Genomic DNA, 11,850 nt, shown 5'->3' on the forward strand with positions numbered 1-11,850 from the left:
ATGGAATTCATTTGTAAAACAGTTCATGTTTGGCAGTTGTTTTTTCCATTTACTTTTGTGGATGTGGTATTTACCCATAATAACAATAATAATGTTAATTAACAATGATTTATTCCCATTTAATTTAGAATTGTAAATAAGAATATCTTCATTTGTAAAACGATCAAGTTCTCTTATTTTATTTCTTAAGCAACAATGGATTTCTTCCCAAAACCTCTTACTTACATGATAGCTGAAAAATAAGTGTTCTGTTCCTTCAGGGCTTTCCTGACAGAATTCACAAGGGTCATCTTCAAAACCAAATCTCTTCCTCAGTGTCTCTGCTGATGGATAGTATTTGTTAAGAATTTTAAATTGCATTCATTTTACTTTGGGCGTTATAGGCCATTTTATAAATTTTAATTGTTTTTCTTCAATTATTGGATTTCCTAGTATTTTTATTTCAATCTTTCTATCATAATCATGATAGATATATTTTTTAAAGGCTCCATTTAAAAACTTATTTTCACATTTTCTTTCTGTGATGTTCAATTCTCCTATTAATAAATTAGGAAGTTTTATTTGAACATTAGAGAAGAGAATTGTGTTTTTTTATCATTTGTATCAAAGTCACTGGTAGAGCCTTACATGCTTTCTCATATTCCTGAAGAGAACATTGAATGTTATTAAATTTGTATTTAAAATTCTGTAGCTGTAGTATTTCACCATCTTTATCCATAATATCGTGTACAAAGATAATTCCTTGATCAAACCACTGTTGGTTAAACAAAGACTTTCTGTTTGAAATAATTACTCGATTATTCCACAAGGTGGCACAATGAGGAGTAAAATTATGGGTAAAAACCATCTTCCAATAATGCAATACTTGTTTGTGAAATTCAGGTAATTTAAAAGTCAATTTAGTGATTTCAAAGTCACATTTCAAAAGAAAGTTTAGCCCCCCAAACTTCTTCAAGACATTTTTTGGAATATGAAACCAAATTGTATCTGTCTTTATTAGAAATTCTTTCAGCCACTTTGTTTTAAATGTTCCCAGCATTGCTTCAAAATCCACAGATTTCATACCTCCATTTTTATGTTCTTTGACTAACTGGGATCTTTTTATATAATGGGTTTTATTTCTCTATATAAATTTGTATATAATAGCGTTAATAATTTTCACTGTTTTTGGGGCGATATAAAGGGATTGACATGGATAGATCAATTGGGAAATACCCTCAGACTTGGACAATAAATTTTGCCCCAAAATAGAAAGATCTCTGCTAAGCCATTGGTTCAGAGTTTTTTGTATTTGATCAGTTTTTTCTTTCATATTGATTTCTTCTCTTTTTTTTTTTTTTTTTTTTTTTTTTGTCTGCAACTATCTTAACTCCTAGATATTTTATTTCTTTTTAAACAGGAATTGACATTATCTCATTATCTGTGCATTCATACAGTGAAAGTAACTCACATTTTTTTGTGTTCAGACGAAGACCTGATGCTTTGGAAAAAATTGAAATAATTTGTAATGCTTTGTTAACCATAGATTTATCCTTTAGAAAAAAACAGTGTCATCTGCAAACTGACTTAAACGAAATTCATAATCAAAAAAATGTATACCCTGAAAATTTGGATGATTTATTACTAGATATGCTAATAAGATAAACAGTTTGGGGCTGATTGGACATCCTTGTCTTATTCCACAAGTTATATTTATTCTTTTTGTTAATCCTGGGTTTAAGGAAACATAACTGTTAATATCAGTATAGAACATTTTTATCACTGAACAAATTTTTTTCCAAAACTGAAATATTCTAGGGTGGAAAATAAAAAATTATGTTCAATAGAATCAAAAGCTTTGAAATAGTCTATAAATAAAAAGAGGCTGTCCGTTTCCAAAATAGACCTATAATCCAGCATATCCAGTACTAATCTCACATTATTATGTATGCTTCTTCCTTTTATAAACGCAGACTGATTATCATCTACTATTTCATCAATTACCTTTTTCAGTCTTTCTGCATATAATAGCGCTAATAATTTATAATCATTGCACAACAGAGTAATTGGCCTCCAGTTGTCTAAGTCTGTTGTATCTTTTTTTGGTTTGGGAAGAAGGGTTATTATTCCAGTTTTCATTGTTGGGGTAAGACATCCTTCATTTATACACTCATTAAATGTACTTAATAACAATTCCTGAACATCTTCCCAAAAAAAATTTAAGAAATTCCTAAGTCAATCCATCAATACCGGGCGATTTCCCATTTTTCATTTTTTTCAGGGAATTTTCTACTTCTTTAATATTCAAATCATCCTCCAGATTTTTTCTGTCTTCCTCTCCAATAGATTTAATATTGTTCTTTTTCTGAGTGAAGAAGGATTTACATTCCTCCTCACAGAAATTAGAACTATATAGGTCTGAGTAAAAACGTTGAACTTCCTCCTTCCTTTGATTTTTTTGGTCTACAGTGTCGTTTTTTTTATTTGCATATTTTCTTTTAGGATTGTCTAGAAGAGGAAACTGTTTTCCCTTGCCGCAGGGTTTTTGTGAGTCTAGCTGCAGGCGCAGCCCCGACAAACCACGCCCCCTACAAAACACGCCCCCATGTGCCTGTTGAGCTCCCCCGAGCTCCCCTGGTGGTCAGAAAAGGGAAATATCTCAATAACGGCAGCCCTCCCAGCGGGCGGGGAGAGCTTAAACCTGGGTCGGATCCAGGGTGCAGCACCCTGCCTCAGGCTCCAGCAGAGGAAATTGGGGTTTGATTCATATCAAACGCCTTTCAATGCGAACAATACAATTGAAGGAATACGTTTATACAGAAATAGTAACAATGTAATTAAACAGACAAGGCTCCAGATTTAAATATGAACGTATGGATTTTTTTTTCTTGCATACACACTTTATGGCCATCCCCAGTGAGATTATAAAACACAGATACCACCAACAAATAATCAGTTGCCGCCGGACTATAGGCACAACATACCTATGCTTACTTAAGTTAGCAGGTGAGTAATGTATGTGCGAGTGTTTATTTTAACTGCAATAAAATTAAATATCAGAAAAAGTAATTAGTGGTAATCATTTTAATTAACCCCTTAAGCCCACTAGCCAACATTTATGGGAGCACGCCTTCTACAGCAACATTTAACTTTCAATCATTTGTTATTACAGGCACTAACAGTGGGTCTAAGTTCATACGAGTGAGTAGTTAATATTTATGTTACTATTTATGATTTTTATTGCTTCTTTACAGTGAAAAGCTGCTGATGTGTAATTTTTAGGCATATTTACATGTGTATATATGTATTTCAAATTACTAAAATATTTTGAATTAAGTATACAATTCACAAGACTAGTAAACTGATATTGACCATACACTACTCTTTAAAAAATATGCTGTAAACACAAAAGCAGAAAAGTTTTGCTTTAGAAAAAAAGTTCAGACAAATGAAATAACCAGCAACAACTTTTATTGGCCTTACAACAACCTTCCAAAAAAAAAAAGTCAACATAATGCTACAGCCTCTTCAAAAATTCAGATGAGTCCAGAGCTTTTCTGAATTTCTCCGTGTATACGAGCAGTATCTGTTTTGCCTCCTTGCTCATGGTTTTTCCATGGCATAGGACATCAGCTGCCTCTCACTAATGAGACAAAGATAAACAGGGTATCCGCGGGTCCTTAAAAAGTCTTAAATTGACTTTTCCAAATTTAAGGCCTTGAAAATCCTTAAAAATGACAAATAATCCTTAAATACAGTTTCCAAAGGTCTTAAATTACCAAAGACCCAATAAACTAGATTATTTTATTTCTATGACATTTTTGTGAATTTCTAGTTAGTGTTCAGCATTTTTTGTGTACGATGTTGGCGTAAGCGGAACCGTACATATTGTTGGTCTTTCTTCTGTTAGACCAAAAACAGGTTCGGAGAAGATGGAGAGAAACACCTTTTGTTGGTAGAATGTGGAGTCAAATAATCAGAAGACCAGTCTCTTTTCACCGCTTCAGAGGGGAGAACACATGCAGCTCCAGCTAGAACCCCGCGTTCAGCTCTTGTCTGCTGCATCCAAGTGTTCTGGCGTTCTCTGATCAGCAGCTATATTTATTAACAGATTATGGAATGTTACATACGTAGTTCTGCCATCTGCACTTGCAGACGCACGTCAGCTAATAGCCTTGTTAATGAAAGACCAATTCATCCCAAGAACATACAACCTTGAGATGGCCAGGAACACATCCTGCAACATCCTCGGAACAGTTGGTGCTGTGAGATAAGGCGGACAGGAGATGGGATGTGTTACTCCCTTCCAGGTATGCAGCTGGTTAGAGCTTTGTGCAGAAAAGGCACTGAGGGGTTTTTGATATTATAACAAGATTCCATGAAAAGGCATATAATAATGTATTTATGATAATATATAAGGAGCATATGTGAGAGATACATATATTTTCATATAAAAGAGCTTATAATAATATATAAAAGAGCTTATATGAGAGACACATATATTTTCAATATTCAGTTGGTTGTGAAAGGGAGCTATTTTTAGATGAGCACATTCGCTGGTTAAGCTAGTGTGAGCTTACGCCATGGAGAAGTACAAGTTTAATGGTAACTGGATGTCTAATCCCACGTTCGTGACGTGGTTAGGAAATTATAGCAGAAATTACATTTTAAAAAATAGCTTAAATTTGGTCAAAATGGCCTTTAAAAAGGTCTTAAAAAGTCTTAAATTTGGCTCCCTTCAACCTGCAGTTACCCTGGATAAATAGCAATTAGTAAAAATGACATTTACACCTAGAGGCTGTCATAAACAATGTGAAAACAATACATATAGGCATTAGCACTGTTCTTGTGTTTGTAGAATACCTCCAGTCTTACTGCAGCCCACTGCCGCACATTTCTGTGGCTTTGTCCAGTGAACATTCATGGACAGCTGAAAGCGCTTGGATGGTTGCCTGAGTAATGAGGTGAACAAAAGGACATCTTTCATGTAGACATTAGTCTGTCATGTTGCAGGTAACAACATATTAGTACCCGGCCCGGAGGGTTACCGGGGTCCCACCCTGGAGCCAGGCCTGGGGTTGGGGCCCGTGAGCGAGCCAGGCTCTCGATTTACCGGTCGATCTACGTCCCAATCCTCACCTATGGTCATGAGCTTTGGGTAATGACCGAAAGAACGAGATCGCGGATACAAGCGGCCGAAATGAGTTTCCTCCGTAGGGTGGCCGGGCTCAGCCTTAGAGATAGGGTGAGGAGCTCGGACATTCGGGAGGGACTCGGAGTAGAACCGCTGCTCCTCCGGATCGAAAGGAGCCAGTTGAGGTGGTTTGGGCATCTGGTCAGGATGCCTCCTGGACGCCTCCCCGGGGAGGTGTTTCGGGCATGTCCTGCCGGCAGAAGGCCCCCGGGTCGACCCAGGACACGTTGGAGAGGTTACATCTCCAATCTGGTCCGGGAACGCCTTGGGGTCCTGCCGGAGGAGCTGGTGGACAAGGCCGGGGAGAGGACGGCCTGGAGCTCCCTAGTTGGGATGCTGCCCCCGCGACCCGGACCCGGATAAGCGGAGGAAGACGAGACAAGAGACGAGAACATATTAACCATGAGTTATAGTCTGACAACAGTAATGCTACAAAATATTTTCATGTGATACATAAACATTTTCAGAATGTACCTCTGGCAGAAGCACATCCATAATGAATGCCACTTGATTGTGACATCTGGTTGCCTGTGCTTCAACCAGGCTTGTCAAGAAGCCCATCACTCTGTCCAGCTGCTCATCCTCCTCAAAGAAAATGTTCACCCTGCCCTTTGATGTAGCCCAGGTGGATGACACTTTTCCTGCGAGGATTGCCTGTAAATATAGAGATATTTTTGGAGGATGCTCAAAGTAAGTGTCCAAACACTAGGTTAGCAGAAAATGTTTCACTTGAATAATTCATGAGTCATGTTTTGACTGAAATTAGTCACAGTGTGCAAATTTAATTATAAATTTAACACTCACTTCCAGATGTAGCAGTAGGCCTTTATCCTGAGTGATAAATGATATAAGATCACTGCTGACTCTTCTTTGGTCTTCAGCTTACTAAGCCCTTTCCTAAAATTAGATCAAAAACCATTTAGATGCTGAACAGAATTATTCTGGTTAAGCAGATTAAATAAGTTGTTTCTTGGTCCTTTGCATGTCCTTACCACAAGCCTGTCGTAAGACATGTCTTTACTCAGGATCCCAACATCTCTAGTTGTGGAGACCACGTTGTGTTGGTCCATGCCGTTGTAACGTGAGGAAGTATAGGTTTCTGTGCCAAAGGTCGTATTTGCCCGGCTGGGTCAAAGCTGGGTCACGCAGCACCTTCACCCATAGATTAAGACCTAAGCGCCAGCAAGTCTGAAGGACTCCACAACAGCTGAACACCTGCATCTCCAGAAGAAGGAATCAACCCACAGTCTAGTCATAATAAAACAGAGTCTTAAGCTTCCTTTATTTTTGTTAAATAATCATTTGATCACTTTGCTCATTATAAATGTATTTTAATCAAATGAATGATTATTATGCTTTGGGTAATCATAATGAACTATAATGAATCAGTATACTTAATGAAATAATGTTTTTGAAGATGTTTAGCGATGACCTTCACACTTCCTCACACAGGTCCGTATCCACAGTAACTCAAAACACATTTGCTCTGACGCACAACAAGTTTGCTTTGGGAAGAGAAGTGGTTTTGGTAAGTTAGGCAGAACAAGATTGAGAGCGGAAGAGAGAGGAAGTGCGGAACAAACGCCACGGGGAAAGGAGCCCTGCTGGCTCTTTTCTCCCACCACGCTATTTCTGTCAAGCCAGACAGAATAGCTGAAATGCAACCAGCTGACGCAGACTCGTCCCAGAGTCTTTTGATTTCTGAGTTAATTTAAGCATGAGAAACGCATCTGCCGGAAGGCTTCCAAAACGTGTACCGAGGTCAACCCGGGACTGGACCACCACACACCTTTATCTTCTCTGCCAGCCAAGGTGTCTTCTGGATAACACATCCTCCGGGGTCCGGATCTAAAGGGGGTCCTAAGTACGGTGAGGCAGAACACAATAGATAGCGTTCTTATGCTGTTTTTCTAATAAGAACTAAAGTTTAATTGCAAAACATCATTTTTCACTCAGACACCTTTTCTCTCCCTGAAGCAATCTCAGACACCTGCACACATTCATAATTCCATCATCCTCAATCTTAGCACATCCAACACAAGGTCTATTTGTGCAAGCTTAAAATATCAACTGTTAAAGATTGTCCAACAAGGTTGCCAATGTTGATTGTTTTTCCTATGATTGTCAATTCAAATCGTTACTTTAAATTGAAGAATTAAAACTCTTAAATTTTAAACTTGTCTTTTCATTGAGCAACACCTGTGAAATTGTATTTGCAAGAAAGAAGTGTGTCCCGTTTATTGAAGTATTTTGTGTTTAGTTTTTGACGTCTTGTCCATGCGTAGTTCAGTTACGCTCATAGCTGCTAGCCAAAACTCTGGAGTTAAAAGTTTTCTGGCTTTACTAAAATACCTGTCTGTACTTATTTGATTGATGGTAGATGGTTTCTATTAGACTCCAAATGTAATCATTTGGCACGTTTCTAATTCATAATTTGTAAGAATGTAATCGGTGATATTAGCATTAGCATTCTATGGGTTTTTCCACGTATATTAGCATTGCGCTAACCACTCGCTGCCAAGTTGCAGCCATTAGAAAATCTCCTTTTGTCACATCGCAATTTAATTGCACATGCGGTTAATCGTTCAGCCCTAATATACATGCAGCTCTATGCTAAAAGTGTATTTTCAAAGAGGTAATGATGGATTTCTTTGTAAAAGTTGTCCATCTTTCCAACAGAGAAATTTGCCTGGACCAACGTAACGTGATAACAACGTAACGTGATTACGTAACTTCCGTAAGATTCATGTTCAGCCAATCAACTACTTTGATGTCATCGGCAGTCGACGGACCCCGAGCCGATCTTGCACCCGAGCAGATCTTGTACCGACACCGGGTTGTCCTCAATTTCTGAGCCGCACTGTGGGGGCTTGGGCAGGACTGCAGGAACTGAGGCTTGCAGCAGATATCAGCCATAAGCTGGAACTGTGCCTGTTGCCTAAAGTTTGTTTTTTAAATATCTATATCCCTTCTTTCTGGTAGGCTCATCGGTGACCATGTCCCAAAATGATCAGAACAACCTCAGTTATGTGTGGCACGCATACTGAAAACACATCATATTAGCAACAAGTACACAACTCATTCTCACTTCCTGGCTTTTAGCAATTTACCAAGTGATTTGCCAAAAAGTGACTCAATTAACCTGATGTCACCTATAATCTCAATTCAGGATGTAGATCATCAAGTTTTTAAATTGTCTCTGTACAAATCAATGAAGAAATTTAATTCTTAATAAAAATTGCTTTAAATTTCCTCATTTAAACTTTGACACATTTTGGCTGTGATTGTAAGACTCACAAGTTAGTTGAGCGACTTGACTTGAATTAGTGTGACGTTTATTCCCAAATATTTTTTTATCATGTTGATGTTTGTTCTCCACTTTTAAACTTGTTATGTCAGCCATTTGGGCTACATGATTGCATATGCGAACATACACAACATAGATTGCGCATGCGCACAATAAAGGGCACCGTTAATTTCGACGGACCAGACTCATCAGAAGGCAGTGACATTAGTAAGTTTATATCTACTTTCCAAGGGCGTCAGTTTGTTTTCAGAATTGCTGGGGACAATAACCATACACTTGAGTGGGGTTTAAAAATTGCTGGGGACAATAAAGTAGGCTAGCACAGGGGTCGGCAATCCGCGGCTCTGGAGCCGCATGTGGCTCTTCCATCCATCTGATGCGGCTCTCTGTGCTTGTAAAATAATGAATGGATATTTAAATAAAATGCTTTATATTTTACTGCATTAATTTTACACCTGTATGCCAATTCTAAATGTAAAGATTGTCTGCGTAAACCTGAACAGGTCCAACCCGGTCTTACTGTGAGACCGGGTTGACGCGTCACGCTTGTGCGTAATCATAGGCGCTTTCTGAGCTGAAGAGGATGTGAGATTCTGGGATTCTCCTCAGACGGCTTCTGGATGTGTCGCCACATTGGAGACAGGAACAAGCGCTATTCAGCCAAAGTTTCATCATCAGGGAACATTTTCTAAGTGACAAGTCTCTCTGAGAGACAGGGTTTGGAAAACGCTCGCTTCAGTGGGAGGAATCTATCCACATGCGCTCTGGGTGGCTCTGGGGTTAATCAAGTTTAATTGTTTCTCTTTGCAACAATCTTCACAGGAAGGCAACACAGTTAAACGGCAGGTTACAGATATTTCCATTTGACTGTTTATTTTGACAGATGAACTCAAGGATGTTGCTTGGTTTGAAAGAATTACCCCGACGCACACTGATGCGCATGGATGAGCTGACATTTTAATCGTTAACGCACATCGCGGAGGTAAAAGATTCCCATCAGAACATCAGAGCTTTATACTGGACACTGTGTTCAGCGTGGCTCGGAGCGCCCACGGTGGACAGTGAGCTGAAGATCTGGGGTTCGCAGCGCAGCGCAGAACCACGGCCATGCGATAAGATTTCCTCCCACTGAAACAGTCTGGAAACCCGGTCTCTCTGAGGGATGTGTCACTTGGAAAAATGTTCTTTTTATGAAATTATGAAACTTTGGCTGAACAGCGCTTGTTCCCGTCTCTAATATGGAGACGCATGATGCGTAGAGACATTTGATCACGCACAAAGTTTATGTGGAGCAGAAGCGGTCGGGCCACGGCAGGTGAAACGTTCCTAGCCTACATGAAGGGAAACTGTTTAATTGTAACATTAATATGTTACTGGACACACTGGTCTGGTTTGTTAGACCAGTGTTTGAAGTGAAAAACACACACACACACACACACACACACACACTAATTAAAATAATGCTGATAGCGTGGACTAGAAGACAGGTGATGGTTTACGTATTTAAATGATGATCAGGCTGCTGTAAAATGTAATCTCCATCCACATCCAGACACAATTATCCTCTATCCTGTCTCTATTTGCTCTGCTCTTGTCTGGGCTGATCAGCTGATGGTGCGCGCGGCGCGCCTAACTAGCGGCTGATGCACATTTTACGCATTTGGAGAGGTGGGCTGGATGCTTTGCGTTTACTGGAAGATGGTCCACTTAACGCACGGGTGTAGACTACATATTAATGACAAATGAATGAAAATTAAATTGTGAGTTTTTACTTCATATTTTATAAATAAAAAGGACGGGGGAAAACATTTATGACATCTTTTTAAACTAAATTTTCTAGCGCGACCTGCCTGCTTCACTTAAGTCACTGCTTATTAAGGTCCGTCCAAAATTACCGTGGGAAATGGGTATAACGGCTCTTTGATGGGAATAGGTTGCCGACCCCTGGATAAGATCTGAGCTGGTAAAACAAAAATCCTCATCAGCAGGCGTTTTTGAAAGTGGAGGGGACACAGCTGCCAATCACAAATTTTGCCGGGGACATGTCCCCGGCGTCCCCGGTTAAAATGACGCCTATGCTACTTTCTATTTAGACATTAGTCAGCATGTTGACATGTTGGTACGCCTAGTGTTAACTACTATTGCTTTTCAAAATCATTTTATGGAGGAGGGAAAATGGCGCCTGGTGTCTGCAGGTGAGGCCTACAGGCCGCTGTTGCAGGTAAGGGACTCTATTAGTTATTTATTGTTTGACGTGCTTTTCTTACTTTTGAATGACTTAAGCAACTGTATGAATCAATAAATAAGTGGCTAATCAAGTTTAATTAGGTTTACAGCCTGAATGTGCATTCCAGCTTCGCTTAATTAGCAAACGTTTTCTTGGACGGACGGTTATTTAATTTCAAGGTGGTTAAATTGGCAATAAAAATAAATAAATAGGCGAGGAATGTTTGAGTGGAGCTAAAGTTGGCTGGAGTGGGAGTGGTGATAAATGCATCGTCATAAATAATATTTAGGACAGTTTTTTTTATACGGTTCCTTGTATTTATTTTAATATTTTTTTTATTTAATCAAACTTAACATTTTCTTTCCCCCAGCGCGTTCATACATGAAGCCCAGTACAGTTTTATTAAATTTCATAGATTGCCTGAGAATAGGAAAGGCAGCTTTATTAATATAGCACGTTTCAAACACGGGGCAATTCAGTGTGCTTAATAATAAAGAATATAGTTCGCATAGTAAACGCTTGAAGCTTATTTTAAAATAAAGATGAAGAAAAGTTTTATTTATTTATTATTTTTACCGATTCGGGCTGTTTTGTTTCTTATTGGACCAAAGTGTACCACGTGACCCGGAAGCAAAGCCGTGTTTTTTTTCCTCAACTTAACTTTTTATTCAGTTTGCATCCACACAGCATCGTGACGTGACTCGATCGCGTAACGCTCCCACGACAGCATTTATGTGGTCTCTGGTTTCATTATGAGCTTAAATATAAAATGATGTATTTATAACCGTGAGTCAGAATGACAATGAGCAGAATGACTTCATGTCCTCAGACCCTTTGGCGGTATCGCTTCTCGGCCTTTTGGCTAAGATCAAGTGTAGTATCTGTTCTTATCAGACGCTGCATCTGGTTTTACGAGTTGCGATCCGCTCCTTGGGGTGGAGAAGGTTATTGCTTAATCTGTAGCAAGACCTTTTTACACAAATAGAGGAGAAATCTTGACATTTGAAGTTGTTTGAAATTTGTTAACTTTTGTGTGCTTTTTGACTCTGTGGTGCCTCCGTGATGTCGGCGCTTCGCGCTGATGCGAGGAGGCACCACAGTGCGCGATTTCTCTTCAGGTTGACGGTGGAGAAGATGTCACGT

At 39.1% G+C, this 11,850-nt stretch overlaps 1 pseudogene; it reads left to right on the forward strand.

The window, feature by feature from the left end:
* Positions 1–11,549: 11,549 nt before the first annotated feature.
* Positions 11,550–11,681, forward strand: LOC129166201 (U2 spliceosomal RNA; annotated as a pseudogene).
* Positions 11,682–11,850: the final 169 nt, after the last annotated feature.

This window comes from Nothobranchius furzeri, chromosome 12 (genome assembly GCF_043380555.1).
Source record: "Nothobranchius furzeri strain GRZ-AD chromosome 12, NfurGRZ-RIMD1, whole genome shotgun sequence".
In the NCBI taxonomy this organism is placed as follows: Eukaryota; Metazoa; Chordata; class Actinopteri; order Cyprinodontiformes; family Nothobranchiidae; genus Nothobranchius; species Nothobranchius furzeri.